This window comes from Equus quagga, chromosome 9 (genome assembly GCF_021613505.1).
Source record: "Equus quagga isolate Etosha38 chromosome 9, UCLA_HA_Equagga_1.0, whole genome shotgun sequence".
In the NCBI taxonomy this organism is placed as follows: Eukaryota; Metazoa; Chordata; class Mammalia; order Perissodactyla; family Equidae; genus Equus; species Equus quagga.
In genome coordinates this window covers 34796789-34814316 of record NC_060275.1, presented here as the reverse complement: position 1 = coordinate 34814316, position 17528 = coordinate 34796789, and positions in this window count along the sequence as shown.

Below are 17528 nucleotides of genomic sequence, written 5' to 3'. Positions count from 1 at the left end.
TAAAAAGTGATTTTAGAGGAAAACCCAGCTCTGAAGTTTTCACGTTGCTAAAAGACTTCAGGCAGGGTGGCATGTCTCCACACGATGTGAATTTGTTTTATGTAATTTCACAGTCCGTCAGAAATGAGACTCAAGGGGGCTTACCCCATGATCAAGCGGTTAAGTTTGCATGCTCTGCTTCATCGTCTCAGGGTTTCACCAGTTCAGATCCTGGGCATGGACCTAGCACCGCTCATCGAGCCATGCTGAGGCAGTGTTCCACATAGAACTAGAAGGACCTATAACTAGAATATACAACTATGTCCTGGGGGGCTTTGGAGAGAAGAAGAAGGAAAAAAAAAAAGATTGGCAACAGATGTTAGCTCAGGGCCCATCTTTAAAAGAAGAAAAGTAATGAGAGTCAAGTTCAAGAGATGATTATATAATGCTGAAATAGAAGATAGAATAGGCACAGCGCAAATATTTCTACATTCTGCACAGCTGGCTGAAACAGAAGACATGAGCCCCTGGAGGTATCCAAGACCCTTTCGAGGGGGAGTGCAGAATTAAAACTATTTTCATGATAATTTTAAGATGATATTTACCTTTTTCACTGTGTTGACAATTGCACCAATGATGCAAAGGCAATAGTGAGTAAAACTGGCAATGCCTTAGTATGAGCAAATTCAGTGGCACCATACTATAGTAGTCATTGTATTATTCACAGCCACGTACTTGCAGAGAAAACAAAAGGCATTTCACTTAAGAATGTCCTTAAAGAAGTAGGAAAACTTACTAATTTTATTAAATCCCAACTCTTGAGTAAATATAGTTTTACTATTCTATGTGTGAAATAGGAAGTGTGCACAAAACACTTCTGCTACATTCTAAACACTATTGCTGTCTCCAGAAAAACCACTTGAGTGCTATTGTTTCAGTTAAACTGAACCAGCCACATTTTTTTTTTAATGGAGCATCATTTTGAAAGACACTGAAAAAAAACTAGTTATTATTCAAACTTGGGTATTAAGTAGACATTTTATCAAAAGTGAACTATCATTTCAAGGAAAACAATTGACAATATTTTCACCATTGATCAAATTTGAACTTTGGAGATGAATGGTGGCATTAATGGACAAATTTGTCAAGATTTGGAAGATCTGCAAAGCTCAGCAAATGAATATTTTCCAACTGACTAATGCACAATGTTATACAATTAGACACCATCAAAAGTGTCATCTGGAAAACAAGATATATAAAGCATTTTAATGAAACAGAGTGCAAAGCTCATTGGAATGGTTTCATATTCCACATTGCAACCAACCTTTAAGCAACAGCAACTTGCTGAGTTTTGGTGTAGTATTAAAAAATATATATATATCCACAATCTTCAAAAGGTTATTAAAGCAATCCTCCCTTTTCGAACTCATGTTTATTTATCCTCACACATTTCTGAGTGAGGATGGCTTTTGTCCACATGCCTCAACAAAGAGACATATCTTGTGGCCTGATTGCAGAACCCAGATATGAGAATTCAGGCATCTTCTACAAGGCAGATAGTAAAGATATTTGCAAAAATGTAACAAATGCTGCTCCTTTTTGTATGTGTGTGTGAGGGAAGAGACAAAATTTTGAAAAGACAGACAGGAGAATCTAAGCTTTTAGAGGAGGAACAATTACTTCTATCCATGTCAGTATTTCCTGAGGCCATCACTGTGCATCACATGGTAAAATAATAATATACGATGACAATAATGGTAATGTTGACTCACCAATTAAAGGTCTCATGTTAATTTTTTTTTTCGAGGAAGATTAGCCCTATGCTAACTGCTGCCAATCCTCCTCTTTTCGCTGAGGAAAACTGGCCCTGAGCTAACATCCATGGCCATCTTCCTCAGCTTTATATGTGGGACGCCTACCACAGCATGGTGTGTCAAGCGTTGCCATGTCCACACCTAGGATCCGAACCGGCAAACCCCAGGCCGCCAAAGCAGAATGTGCACACTTAAACACTGCACCATCAGTCCAGCCCCTCATATTAAATATTGTAAGTGGTTCAGGTTAAGGCATTTCAGTGGAAAGGAAGTGCATAGGCTTCAGAATCAGACAAACCTGGGGGCAAATGCAAACTATCACTTATTTATGTTTCTCCTTGCTAGCTTTACAGACATCAGTTTCCTTAGCAGTAGAGTGGGTTTAAAAGTATTTCCATTACATAGTTTTTTATAAGAATTGTGTATAATGTAAACAACGTACCTAGTACACAAATTGGCACATAGTACCATCTTCAATTGATAATTATTTTTAATACATAAATTTTTTATAACTCTGCAGCTAAATATGGGTACAGATATGGTCATCAAATATTTTTAAAAAGACTATAAACTACTTTTTATTTTTATTTCCTTAAATCATAATCTTATCAATATGATTGAGACTGTAGAAAGAGCTTTTTATTTTTTAAGATTGGGACCTGAGCTGATGACTGTTGCCAATCTTCTTTTTTGTTTTTTTTTTGTGCTTTTTCTCCCCAAATCCCCCCAATACATAGTTGTATATTTTAGTTGTGGGTCCCTCTAGTTCTGGCATGTGGAACGCTGCCTCAACATGGCCTAGTGAGCGGTGCCATGTCCGTGCCCGGGATCCGAACCGGGGAAACTCTGGGCCGCCGAAGCAGAGCACACGAACTTAACCACTCGGCCACGGGGCCGGCCCCCTTGACAAAGAGACGTTGAGGAAAAGTAGAATACATAGTAAGTGAAGAAGTGCACTGGACTCAAGTATGTTAATTATATACATGAATTTCATAGTGAAGATTACAAATAATTTCCTATAATTGTTACTAATCTAGCAGCTGTATATTTTACGGTTATTCTGGTTCAGGAGCATATGTGGCTAAAACATAAAATGAACTGAATTTGTCTTATACCCCAACCTATGTTAGTTTGGGGAAAATAGTTATTTGAATCTCTGGAGTCTGAAGAGAAGTTTCTGTCCCATGATGAAGCACCTAAAAAACACAAAGAACAAGAAAACAATTAAATTTGACTGAAAAAATATTACAGGAAATAAAGCCATCATTTTCTTTTGCAAATCTTCTCTTAACCATGTGCTCCCTCTTTTAGTTCTTGGGACAAGGTGCTCAGCCTTCCAGCCTAAGAACCATCACACTCCACATTCAGTGACCTCACACATGCTCAACATCACCCACACTCCCTCTTCTCAATTGTCCTCAAAGCACAGTCCTGTTCACGATGCTGCTCTGTTCAACACTTTGTCATCCCTACCCAGCACTGAAGTCCTTCACACTCTTGTTCCACTTATTTCATGAGCCCATCTCCTATCACACCCCTTTCAGCCCACCCTCCGCTCAAAAGAACTGCTTAATGGTCCTTTAAATACTGTGACCTTTCCTTCTTCTGCAACTTGTCATATACTATTCTTTCTGTTTGAATGTCCTTCTTCTCACTTTTCAATTCCACAAGATGAAGCACAAACACCATATCTACTCAAATTATCTTCTGTGATATCCATCTTTCCCTGTAAATCATATATAATCTCAGTGTTCTCTGGTCTCCCATTATACTACATATGAACAATTTTTATGGAACATGTCTTCCTGTCATTTGATTACTATTTGAAAAATTCATTCATCTCCTAATCTATGATGTCCCAGTTAAACTGCTACTATCACTTACCTTGACTAATGCCAACGACCTCCTAATTGGTCTCCATGCATCCATTCTTGGCCCCATTTAATCCATTCTCTACTTGGCAGTCAGAGTGATCTTATTAGATTACAATCAAGCCACTAACCTGATCAAAACACTTAAGTGGTTCCCAATTTCACTTATGATAAAAACTCAAACTTCTTATCATGGCCTGACAAGCTATCCATGATCTGACCTCTGCCTATTTCTTCAACCTCATCATTAGATGCTCCTTCTTGTTCCCTCTATGACTCAACCATGCTGAACTTCTTTCAGTTCTTTGAACACCCAAAGCTCTTTCTTTCTCAGAGAAGAAAGAACTCTATACTACTTTTTCTGCTGAAACACCTTTTTTCCCTCACACTTCGCATGGATAATCCTACTCATTCTTAATGTCCCAGTTTAAATGTTAGGTCTTCAGAGAGGCCACTCTTGGCCTTTCAGTTTCTCAATTATTTCTTTCATTGCAATTACTGAAATTTATACTTTTAAAAATTATTTCAGTTTATTTTTAATTGTCTGTCTTCCTCACTGGAATGTGAGCTCCATAAGGTGGGAAACATTTGTATCTATTCTCCATTGCATTACTGTCACTCAGGACAGTGCCTGTATGCCCTGACTCTTGTGGATGAGCCTTTGACCAATAGAGGATAGTAGACTAAGGGTCAATTCTCCTTCTTCCAATTTAGGGATCTACTCACTTAAACAATGGAACAGTTTGTTGGGCCATGGAAGACCATCGCCGCAAAATGGAACAATTAGCTTTGTTTGATACAAAGCAGAGGTCAGCCCTGTCAGGCACCATGTACTGGCTACCTCTCCTTCCTTTCAACATTTCTCTTTTTCCTCTTCTTGTTTCTTGGAAATTTTTCCCACTAATAAAGAAAGCACATTAGTTTATTAGTTTTTGCTAAAGCTCTATCTCCTGAAGAACCAGTTAAAACAGACATTCCTTTTTTTTGCTACATCTATGATCTCATATTCACTCACTAAGCACCATCTCCAACACCTCTGCCTGTCATCTCCCAATGTGGAAAAGAGACACAAGGCTCACATGTCAAAGCGATGGTTCTCCATCAAGAGTAAAACCAAGGAGACAGTTCTTGCTTATTTATTTGATCCCTGGAGTAGACACGAATATTATACCAAAATCTTAATGAAGACATTCAATGGTACACTGTAAATCTCCTATAGAATCTTTGTTACAGAGAGTGCATTTAATGGATATTTCAATATTTATTTGATGTTTTACGTCTATAAAAGCTTCTTGGATTATTACTACCTATACCAAATAATCTCTTGCTCTTTTGATTGACATACCTAGAATTTGTGTATCATATAAATACACAAATAAAATATTTATCTATTCATTCAAGACAGTTTTTTACCTCTTACGATATACCAGGAAGTCTTCTAGGCATTCAATATGTAGTGTTGAGTGAAACAATCACAGTTCATATTCTTATTGAAATTATAGCCTAGTGAAAAGGAAGGCTCTGTACTCTAGAAAAGTAAAATATTTTAAGATTTCCCCACGTTTAAAGTTCTTACTTCACAGCATTATAATGTGTACTCTCTTGCTTTATTGTCCAGTTATATCTTATGTAGATATTGCAAACAGATCTTTCACTGGATAATTTAAAAAATAAAATGAGCCAAGCAGATCACCATACCAAGAGACAATAGTACAACCCTTCAGGAGAAATCAAATTTTTTCTGATCCATCACGTCTGAGGAAGGGAAATGAGGTTGAATTTATCATTTATTTCCACTAGAGGACTAGCTTAAGAATAAAAAGGGACATAAGGTAAATGTAGCCTAGAACATTTGTACTTTTCTCCTGGGGAATGGGAGCCCCCAAATATACCACACAACTTTACATACCTAGCCAATATCTGAAAATTTTGCTTCCAGGCAGCTTCCCATTCTTCTATTAATCCAAAACTTCAAAAGCACTAAGATATGGGCCAGCTGCATGGCCTAGTGGTTATATTTAGTGTGCTCCACTTTGGTGCCATGGGTTTGGTTCCCAGGCGTGGACCTACACTGCTCCTCTGTCAGTGGCCATGCTATTGCAGCAGCTTACACACAAAAAGAGGAAGACTGGCAACAGATATTTGCTCAGGGAGAATCTTCCTCAGCAAAAATAAATAAATAAATAAAAGCACTAAGTTGCATTTCATTCACAAATTGAATGAGATGTTAAATTAGGGAGATGGCATCTGAGAGACTCAAGGTTGTTAGACTTGTTACAGTCAATATAAGCCATGCCTCTTTCACATGGGCTGGAATACTCTCATCACAAAATATGGAAAAGCTTCTCCCCACACATACTTCTTGATGAGGGTTTGCACAGTGAGATGCAGCCACAGTAAAGACACAGACAGCTAATAACACTTATTCAAATTAAAATATTGGTGGCAGGGCAAGAACACAAGCACAGCACACATTTCCCAGGCATTTCTAATCACTTAATACACTCACATCTATCCCCTTGAACCAAAGCCCTTTGTCATAATAGATGTAATAATTTGTTATACTTCTATGTAAATGAAAAGGCTGATAAATTAAGCTTTTAAAAACTCATTTCACTTTATCATTTCCACTTTATCATTTTATTTAGTGAAATAAATAAATTTTCAAAATTTATAGATTCTTTGACAATTCTTAAGATACAAACTGTTTAATATAGTTCCTTCACCACAAAGCAGTGATCCTTAAACATTTTAATATAAAAAAATAAATAAACTGATAAATGAAACAAAATGGGAACCAGTAGGTGTTATTACTCTAATTCTAAATTGTTCAAATGATGAACAATATAAAGAATAAAAAGGTATTTTTCATCTTTGAGTTATGATGTTGTATTTGTCAGTCACATGCAAGCACACACATTTAATCTTAGAAATGTAACTTCAAGTGCTACGACAGGGAGTCAGATTGGCTCTATGAATTGCAAATGTGAGCTTAAAAGTAGGGATAGGAATGAACATCTTGTTGGTTCGAGGCTATAAGGAACATCAATAAATGCAATTTGCATTAAAGGCGTTAAATGACTATTAGTTTCATGGAGTAGCACTAAAGTAGAAAGGTATCATCTTATCTTGAAGTAACCAGAAATGAAATTCAGGAAAATGGTGAGCCATGGGTCTATCCAGAATTAGAGCTCAGTGGATAAAAATTCAGCATGACTTTGACTCTATACAAAATTGAACTCTGACTTAGCTGAACATACATTCTCCACTTTTCATACCCAACATGCTGCAGGGTATAGAGGGGTCATTGCACTTTAAAAGATGAGAAGAAAACAGGCTGAGTTTCTTAGGACTGCTGCAAAGATCAATGTTCAGAGTCTACCTTTCCCTATTCTGCCCTGTTAGGTACAGATCAGCATGGACTCCCAGGAGAGACAATGCAAAAATGTGGATAAGCCTACATGACACTAACGGTGTCTCCTGAGCAAGTGAAAAAAAAACAACTGAGATTGTTCTTAGAATTACCCACTGTTAGGAAGGAAAACTAGACATCTGTCTCCAAAGGCAAGAACCACTCAGTCAACAGGACATTGTACCAAATATTAGGAATGGAAATAAGGATTCAGACACATGGCAAGAGTATAAATAAAAGCACAGAATTAGGAGAGGGGTCAAAGAAATTGAGATGATGGGTTCAGCAAGCCTTTACCTCTAGATAAGGATGGAGAAGGAAAATTGGCTTGACTCTCAATTTAGGAATAAACTTTGAGAGAAAATGTAAAACTAGGATTCCTATTAACATTCCAATAAAGGACTCAGGAATTACAAACTCTGAATTAGGCCTAGATAAAGGATGAGTTACCTGAATAATTTGTTCCATTATCTAGAAGAGTGACTAGGATACATTCATCAAGTCAATATTTATTGAGTACTTACTATGCCCTAGGTACTATTATAGGTAATTGGAAGACCGGTACACTGAAAACTTTAAGATGTTGATGAAAGAAATTGAAGAATACACAAAGAAATAGAAAGCTATTCTGTGTTCATGGATTGGAAGAATTAATTTAGTCAAAATGTCCACACACCCCAAAGTGAGCTACAGATTCAAGGCAATCTCTGTCAAAAGCCCCATGATATTTCTCACAGAAATAGAAAAAGCAATCCAAAAATTTGTATGGAACCTCAAAAGAGCCCAAATAGCCAAAGGAATCTTGAGAAAGAAGAATAAAGCTGAGGAATTGTATTTCCTGATTTCAAACTAGATTACAAACTATACTAATCAGAACAGTATGGTATTAGCATGAAAACAGGCACATAGGTCAAAGGAGCAGAATACAGAATCCAGAAGTAAACTCATTCATACATGTTCAACTAATTTTTGACAAAGTACCCAAGACTACAATGGGAAAGGATGTCTCGTCAATAAATGGTGCTCAGAAAACTGGACAGTGACATGCAAAAGAATTGAACCCCTATCTTACATCACACAGAAAAATAAATTCAAAGTGGGTTAAAATCTTGAATGTAAGGTTTGAAACCATAAAACTCCTAAGAGGAAACATAGGGAAGAAACTCCTTGACATTGGTCTTAACAATGATTTTTTGGCTTTAACACCAAAAGGAGAGGCAATAAAAAAGCAAAAGAAACAAGTGGGACTACACCAAACTAAAAAGCTTCAGCACAACAAAAAAAGTCATCAAGAAAACACAGTCTATGAAATGGGAGAAAATTTTAGCAAGCCACATAGTTGACAAAAGGGTAATATCCAAAAAAAACAAGGAACTCATACAGTTCAATAGCCAAAAAGCAAATAACTGAATTTAAAAATGGGCAAAAGCCCTGAATAGACATTTTTCAAAGAAGACATGTAAATGGCCAACAGGTACACAAATTGGTGCTCAACACCACTGATCAAAAAGGAAATGCAAATCTGAATCCCAATGAGATATAAGAGATAACAAATGATGACAAGGATGTCGAGAAAAGGAAACCCTTGTGCACTGTTGGTGGGAATGTAAACTGGTAGAGTCACTATGGAACACAGTATGCAGGATCTTCAAAAGACTACAATTAGAACTACTATATGATCCAGAAATTCCATTTGTGGGTATATGTTCAAAGGGATCAAAATCACCATCTCCAAGAGACATCTGTACTCCCATGTTCGTTGTAGCATCATTCACAATAGCCAACAGATAGAAACAACCTAATTGTCTATTGACAGATGAACGGATAAAGAAAATATAGTATATATAGGCAATTGAACATTATTCAGTCTTACAAAAGGAAATTCTGCCATTTGCAACAGCATGGACAACATGCTAAGTGAAATAAGCCAGACAGACAAACAATGCATGATGTCACTTACATGCAGAATCTAAAAAGAAAAAGAGTCTAACTTACAGAAACAGAGTAGAACTGTGGTTGCCAGGGGTGAGAGAAATAAAGAGGTGATAGTAAAAGGGCACAAACTTTCAGTTATAAGATGAATAAAGTCTGAGATTCTAATGTATAATATTGTGACTATGGTTGATAATACTGTGTTGTATAATCGAAATTTGCTAAGAGAGTAAAACAAGTGCTTTCATCAAAGAAAAGAAAGGTAAGTATATGAAATGATGGATGTGTTAATTAACTCAGTGATGGGAATTCTTTCACAATGCACACACATATCAAATCATCATATTGTACACTTTATATGCATTAAAATTTATGTAGTATTTTAGAAGGTGAAGAATGCTAATGCTTCTAAGAAGTATTATATGGTCAGAGTCCACCTTAATTATTCCCTCCCTGTTAACTACTGTTAAAGGCATTGGATTCTGAGATCCCACACATGGCCAGAGCTTCAAACTCCTCCCTTGGGCAGTCACAAACCATTGCCACTATGGGTAGGACGTACTGAGAGGCTTTGGGACAGCCCTACAGAATTACTTCACTAATTTAGTGGTCTCATTTTTACAGGCTCTTTTACCTGTCTCCTTTACTCCCTCATTCTAGCGCTTTAGAATTTTTCCAACTCCCAGGAACTCTCTGGCTGTACAGTGTACGTTAGCGGTAACTCAGTGGTGTTTAACTGAGGATGATGAAGAGGAGGAAGTGGAGTTGCTGGCTGTTATCTACCATCACTGCTGGGTCTTGGAGGAAAGAAAAGCCATGTGGCTGACAGAGGTTTAGGAAGACCAAACACACATGCCTCAAGCTGGCAGGCCCTCAGTGACCTGCCTTCCTATCCAATATCTACTTGTGGTTGGAATAATTAAAACTCAGGGGAGAGCCAGCAGGATGGATAATAGGACTTGGTAATGACCCTCTTTGTTTCAACAAATTCATATAGCAGTTCCTGAATTTTAAAAAGTGCTGTGCAAATCGATTTGTTAGCTGATAAAAAGTGAATAGTAATTAGTTTATAATAAAATGGTCCATTTCCAGGCGGGTTGGTAGGATGGGGTGGGGGAGGGTGAAGAGAATTGCTGGCTCATTCAGGTGAAGCTTCTATTGGATCACCTCAGAAAGTTATTAAAGCTAATCTAACCAGAGGGCCAGAGCCCCAGATTTCATCACTCACATTAATTTTTGGGGGCCAAAGATTTTCTTTCCAATCTCTCTTATTTCCTGTCCCATATAGCACGACTTTAGGTCACTAATGCATCAGTGTAAATTTTTTTGTCCTATCCCTTTCCTTCATAATTAGAAGGTCCTAGAGAGTTCTGCTCTGACATAGAAACAAGCTTCTAGGATAATGCAGGGAAATATAGCAAATAATAATGATAATAAGAGTCATCAATTATTTAGTTTTTCCCATTAATCAAGCACTGTAATAATTCCTAAATAGATATTATCTTGTTAAATGCTCACAATGACATTTTAAGGTACATATTATGCCAATTTTAAAGATCCAAAAAACTTGAGATTCAAAGAGGTCAAGTGACTTGTTCAAGGTTCTACAGATAATTAATCCAAGAGCCAGAATTTGAACCCAAAGCAGATTGACTCCCAAGTTTGCACTGCATCTGCAGTAGTGTGCTGTATCTTTGTAGTAAAGAAGTGCTCGAGTTGAAAGTGAACTTATCTAGACTGAAATAAAACTTAAGAAAGCATTCTGAATAATCACAGAACCTAGTGGTGTTATATCATTTGAACCTTCATAGAGAAGTTGGAAGGATTTGTAAAGGGTGATTAGCTATGCACCCTAGAGAAAGAAGATCCATACATATTTCATTAAACAATTATCTTAAACACAAGTACATATTGTAAATTGTGACTGTAACACAGCAGGGTTGTTCCAAATAACCCACTGGGATCTAGGAAATTGGCAGTAGCTCCTAGGAAGAAAATGCTGTGCCTGGCAAAGACAGTTGTGTCCAGGAGATGTGGCAGTGACCAGCAGAATTTATGTTACTCAGCAACATCCATAGAGCTCAAAGCAGAAGGTTGGCACCCAGTGGTCATATTAGAGGATAAAGGAAATTGCAATGCTCCCTGTGGCAGCCCCATGGAACAGAGAAGGAATGGCTGCAGTGGTGGTGTGGCCCTGAAGACAAAGAATAATTGAGTGGTAGCTAAGAGGTAGTGTGTGAGCATATGTGAGTATTGTAGTAGGCTCCCACAAGTACCTGGAGTGGTACTTTTCAGGAAGTCAGGGTTCTGACTTGGTATCATGGTGGAGAAGCATTGAAAACCTGATACCACTAAGCTTATCGCATTTGCATTCACAGCCTGCCCTTCCTGTATAAAATTCCAAAATCTGTATCAGGTCAAAGAATTACTTGGTTTTCCAAAGGAGTGCAAATACCCACACCATGAATAGTAGTTCGACTCTGACATGATATTGATGAGAAGGTGACATATATCTTTTACTTGTGAGTTCAGTTTCTGCATCTCCTATTTCAAATTGGTTAGGTGCAGGGGCTAAACCACAAATCAGCTTGCTCACTGTGAGCAAAGACTAAACTTTCTCAAAGTACTCAGCTCAAAGGTAGGCACATGACAGCTTTGAAGTAAATGCCTGGTGATGAGCTGACTTGGAAAAAGGCCCTCAAATAATTCCTAGTGATGTAACTTCTCAGCATAAAAAGGACAGCAAATAATATTTTATATACATGTAACATTTTTGAATTTTTGGAACATTTTCAAGTAAAACCAACTTCTTGATTCTTCACAACTATGTATGATTTAATAGGGCAGGTATCATTAGTCCAACTTCATAGAAAAAGAGAGACAAGAAGCTAATTTTTACCCAATATGACAAAAATGACAACCCTAGTTTTCCATCCAACACAATGCATTGCATATAGAGTTTTGGTTAATTTCAGTTAAAAAATAAGCCACATTTTCTTTTATAGACTTTCTTGGTTTGAACAGCAAGTCTAAACTCCTGAAAAATATGGTGAAGTGAAAAAAAATAAAATAAAATGGGGAGATTACCAGTGAAGTCTCTAAAGAAATAGGTAGAAATATTTAATATAGATAATTATGCAAACAAAGTTTTCATATCCTAAATTTTAATAAAATTAGGTTTAACAAAATCTCTAGGGACCAAGCCCTAAGGAGTTTATCAAGATGAGCATTCAACTGAGGAAAATTGAGCTCAAGGCTAAATTGATTTAAGGGTGAAAAACACAGTGCCTATCAGAGATCTATTGAAAAGAGATGGACTTACTTTTGGAAAAAAATAGAACATCTGCACACATTTGAAAAAGTTCAAGTTTTTTCTTTTTTTTTTAAAGACTGGAGATAAACTTCAACCATACTAATAAAATGGGCCAGCTTGCAGCATGAGTGAAGAGAGTGGAAAATATCTATCTATTTTCTTCAACCTAGGAATGTATTACACTGAGGACTCAAGCATTAGAAATGTTTTTACCGAATCCAGGTCAAATATGTGGTAATGAGATCAGCTGTTTCTCTGTCTCCTTCTATGTGGACATGCTTGGAAAAATGACTCTTATTTGATTGCTTGGGAAGAATTAAAATCTCTTTTCTGGCAGGTCTTTGAACCCTCAGAAATTTCATGTAAAATTGGGTATATGCGAATTTTCCTATTTAGTTCTCTAACATACCACCAAACAGTGATTTAACCCTTGAATAAAGATTTAAATGGATGACCTCTATTAGAATCTTCTAGTCTCATGTGCTAGATATTAGCAATATGTGTGGTGAATTACCTGAATACTGCTATCACCATAAAAAATACACACGGGCGGGCTGGCCCCCTGACCGAGTGGTTAAGTTCGCGCGCTGCGCTGCAGGCAGCCCAGTGTTTCGTTGGTTCGAATCCTGGGCGAGGACATGGCACTGCTCGTCAGACCACGCTGAGGCAGCATCCCACATGCCACAACTAGAAGAACCCACAACGAAGAATACACAACTATGTACGGGGGGGGCTTTGGGGAGAAAACGAAAAAATAAAAAAAAAAAATCTAAAAAAAAAAAAAAAAAAATACACACAGGGTCCGGCCCAGTGGCGCAGCGGTTAAGTTCACTCATACCGCTTCTTGGTGGCCAGGGGTGCGCCAGTTCGGATCCCGGGTGCGGACATGGCACCGCTTGGCACGCCATGCCGTGGTAGGCGTCCCACATATAAAGTAGAGGAAGATGGGCATGATGTTAGCTCAGGGCCAGGCTTCCTCAGCAAAAAGACGAGGACTGGCAGTAGTTAGCTCAGGGCTAATCTTGCTCAAAAAAAAAAAAAAGAGAAAAAACACACAAAATAGATACATCATTATATTGCCCCAGTGACCTATTAAATATGTCTTATATCACAGAAAATCCTTCAATAGTTTGCCCATTACCTCCAACATGGACAACTTCCATAGCATAGTATTGCCATGTCCTCCAGGAGTACAACCAAAAAAAAGTCACCAAATCAAATGTCAAGGCTTCAGTCCTACTTACTCTAGTCTGCTTTCTTTGGATTGGATTAGGAAAATTTCATTTTATTTTAATTAAATAGAATTAGTACTTCTTGAAATCAAAGATATATAACCTTAGGAAACAGAAATCTTCTCAAAAGAAGAAAAAAGACAAAGGTATAGGAAAAGGAACTCAGCTAAATATGTTCCAGTACCAGTGGGTGTTAGCGATCTCAATGGAAGGAGCATCGAGGCATATTTAATCTCTCTTCTTTGTTGTTTCTAACAACTTCTACAAAAGCTTTCATATATATTGCCTGTGATAGCAAAAAAGACTCATTAAATATGTTTCCATCTTTTAATGGTTGGCCTTTGGCAAAATAAACATAATAGTAATAGAGGCTTCCTCTGGCCATGAGATGGAACTCAAAACTGTTTCCCTCGAAGACTTGTTGTGATCAAGGACCACAGGTGATGGGAGAAGGGTCAGGATTTCCAGCTGGAGTGGTAAAGCTGACAGCAGACGGCAGTTGCTTCCTACCTGAGAGTCAGCTGACTAGATATGTTTTACTCTGGCATTGGGGCAAGTGTTCTTTCCCTTTATTTTTTTCCCTTGAATGTGCTCTTTCTTTTGATTTTTTTCTCATAACATTGGAGTGTTAAAATCTAGAGGGCCACAGTCGAACCCACTGTCTACCTCAGGGAACCCCGGGGCACTGGTTAAATTGCATACTCTTGAAACCAATCCCTCTTCTTCTGGATAGACTCTTTTGAGCTTGAAGTCCTGAAAAATGTATTTTACAATACACTCCCCACTCTGCAGTCAGTAAATTTAATTTATAATTAAGTGTAAGAACCACTGACTCCTAAGAGAGACAAATTAGGCAGCCATGCTACTCTTAGGCAAGAGTTTTGTGGCTTACGGTAGTCTAGTCCAGTTCTCAAGAGCTTGCTTAGACATTTGAGGTCAAAGAACCCCACTAGTTAGGATTTCCTTTGCCTCTACTTCAGGACATTTATCTCTTTAGGGAACTTAATGACTATTGCCATAATGAGTAGCTGATTGGCCATTAAAATTTCCTGAGGCCCTTCCCCTGAGCCATTCCAATACAGCTAATTCTGAGACCCACCTTTCACTCTCTTTTTCTATCTCAGGAGAGATTTGGGGATCAAAGACAATATATTTGGCATTAGCTTATGTTATTACAGGTGGTTAGAACAGGTCCAGGTTCATTCAGCTAATTTGACGACCTTTGAAACGTAATCTACCCTGGGGAGAGTCAAAGTGCTCCTTAGAAAAAGGATGCCAGATTTAATATTCCTCAAGATGTAATCTAAATCATGTTAATAGGAGATATATGCTTTATACATAGGGTTAGTTTTTGCTTCTGGTGGGAGAAAATGAACACTCGTTCAGGTGAGGTACTCTTGATTAAAGAAGACTAGCTTCCAATGTGGCTGCAGCCATGGCTGGTGAAGACACCAAAGTTGGATTTGTGTTCAATTCCATCTGTTCATTCACAGAGTCCACTAATAGTCTGAATAAGTGCAGAATTTGATAAGGGAGCAAGAGCTTCTTTCAAAGGAGTAAAATATGGAGTTTTCCAAGGGCTGGGGAAAAAATAAGTAAGAGAATTAAAAAAGACAGAGATGTCAGGAACAAGGGAGCATCCACATGGGCTATCTTCCTTCTGAAGTTTGAAACTGCCAGGCTTCCCTTCATGCTCTTCCTCATGTGGTTTAACAACACAAATAAGACAAAGGTCCAACACTCCAATCCTCAACCCTGTGCCATCTACGTGACTGACGTAGGCAGCAAGAACCTCTACTGTCATTCAGTGTGTTTTCTGTCTATATGGTACTGGTTTCAAGTCATCTGAAGGCTTCTGATCTGTAAATGCTTGTGGCCAAGATAGGGCTCAAGGTTCACAGAGCCTTCTTTTAGGGTTTCCAGCTTGTCAGAATTATAGCAAACCACAGGAACCGTCTTCACAGTTCTCCCTTCTGACAGAGCAGTGGTTTTCAAACTCAAAAGTGCCTCGCTGGGGGCTTGTTAAAGCACAGACTGTGAGGCCTCACGTCCAGAGTTTCTTACTCAGTGGGCCAGAGAATTTGCATTTCTAACAAGTTTCCAGCTTCTACTGCTCCCTGTCTGGGAACCATCTTCCTAGAATGAGACATCTTGCAGCACAGAAAGCAGACGTTCCACCGCACCTGAGTTCCACATGAATAAGGAAACTGAGTTTCAAAGACATTGTTTTTTAGTGTTCACAAGTTCACATAACTGTTTTTAATAATAATTCTAACATTTTAGTTTATTTTTCACTTATTATATACTTGGTATTGTTCCAAGGAGGACTTTATTGATATTGTGTCTTTTGATCATTACCTACGTTATCAGGTATGTGCTATTATTATAGGCATTTTACAGATGAGGAAACTGAAGCCCCAAAAGCTTATCTACCTTCCCCCATATCACACAGCTACTCAAAGAGAAAAGCTGAGTACAAACCCAGGTCTCTGTTCCTGTCAATCATACCTGTATTTTGAATCATTATGCCATGTTTACTTTCAGGAAAACTGAAGCTCCAGCCCCATACATTACAGAGTAACACATTTTAAAATTGGTACAGGAAACTATAGATATGATTCCAAAACCAAGCTTTACCTCCTTATGCCATGTTACCCCCACCGTACTGCATCTCCCTATGAATGTTTTGAAAAACCACAATAAAATATGTTGAAGTTAAAGCATGCCAAACAATTAGAACTAGCATTCTAGAAATTAGAACTGCTCACACTCTTGCTAAGGTAGCTCCACAATAGTAATCCAGAGGACCAGTGGATGGGGCATGCTTTGGGCTTGGCATCAGGGGATCTGAGTTCTCATCATGACCCAACCATTCACCAATTGTGAAACAAAACATTTAGCTCTCATTGTGATACAGGCAGATTCAGGATTTTCACAACCGCTACCATGGAATCACTTTGGAAGCAAATGTCTATGTAACATAGAAATACACAATATATTTACATATATGTATGTTTTCGCATATAATATATATTTATGTATGTGTGTATACATATATAATTTGTATGTTTGCATTCGTGTGTGTTAGAGTATTTTAATGTGCCAAACTCCCTAAAATGACAGATATTTCCACAAGGTAATCCCATATGCAATTTCTGGGGATCTAGTTATAATTTGTATATTTTAATCACATTTATCTTTCTCTAGAAGACTAAGGAACAGGACAAGAGGGATTCATCAAACACAGAGCCCCTGTACACAAATTGGCACCTTCTTTTGTTTCCTATGAACTCACTCTGTATTGGTGTTAATATTGTAAATTTTTTACTGAATTTGCAGAAAGTTTATATAATTTCCCTGATTCTAGTTTCCTTCATCCTTTAATACTTTCTCCAAATCTTTGTCACTAGGTTAGTTTCCCTTGAGCACTTTTTTCCAAATTGCTATTCTCTCATTAGAATATAATAATTATTTCTTATTCCATAGTATGCACAATAAATTACTCTATATGTGAGGCAGTCACAATTTTAAAACTTCCTTAATTCCCAACTCTGTTTTCTCCTAGAAACACCGGTGGACTACATTTCCCAGCTTCCTTTAGTGTTAGGTGTTTCCACATAACTGAATTCTGGGAGGGGAATGTGAATGGAGGTACCGAATGCTTGTCAAGGCCTGGCCCTTAGGATATCCATCTCATTCTTCCATACTCTGTCTCTTAACTTATCTGCAATCCAATGTGGAGGATCAAGTGTGGACTTGATCAAGAAGATGTTGTAGCCCCAAGCACATGGTGAAGCCACCAGATATAGGGAAATCAGGTTCTTGAATGTCTGAGTGGAGCAATGTCTCTCTCCCATGCTGCTGATTCGCAATGAACTCTGACATGGGTGAAAAATAAAGCTTTGTTTCCTTTATGCATGCAGATTAGAGAGTCTACCCATGCTAATTAATGGAAGGCCTTCCTTGGCTCTCTTC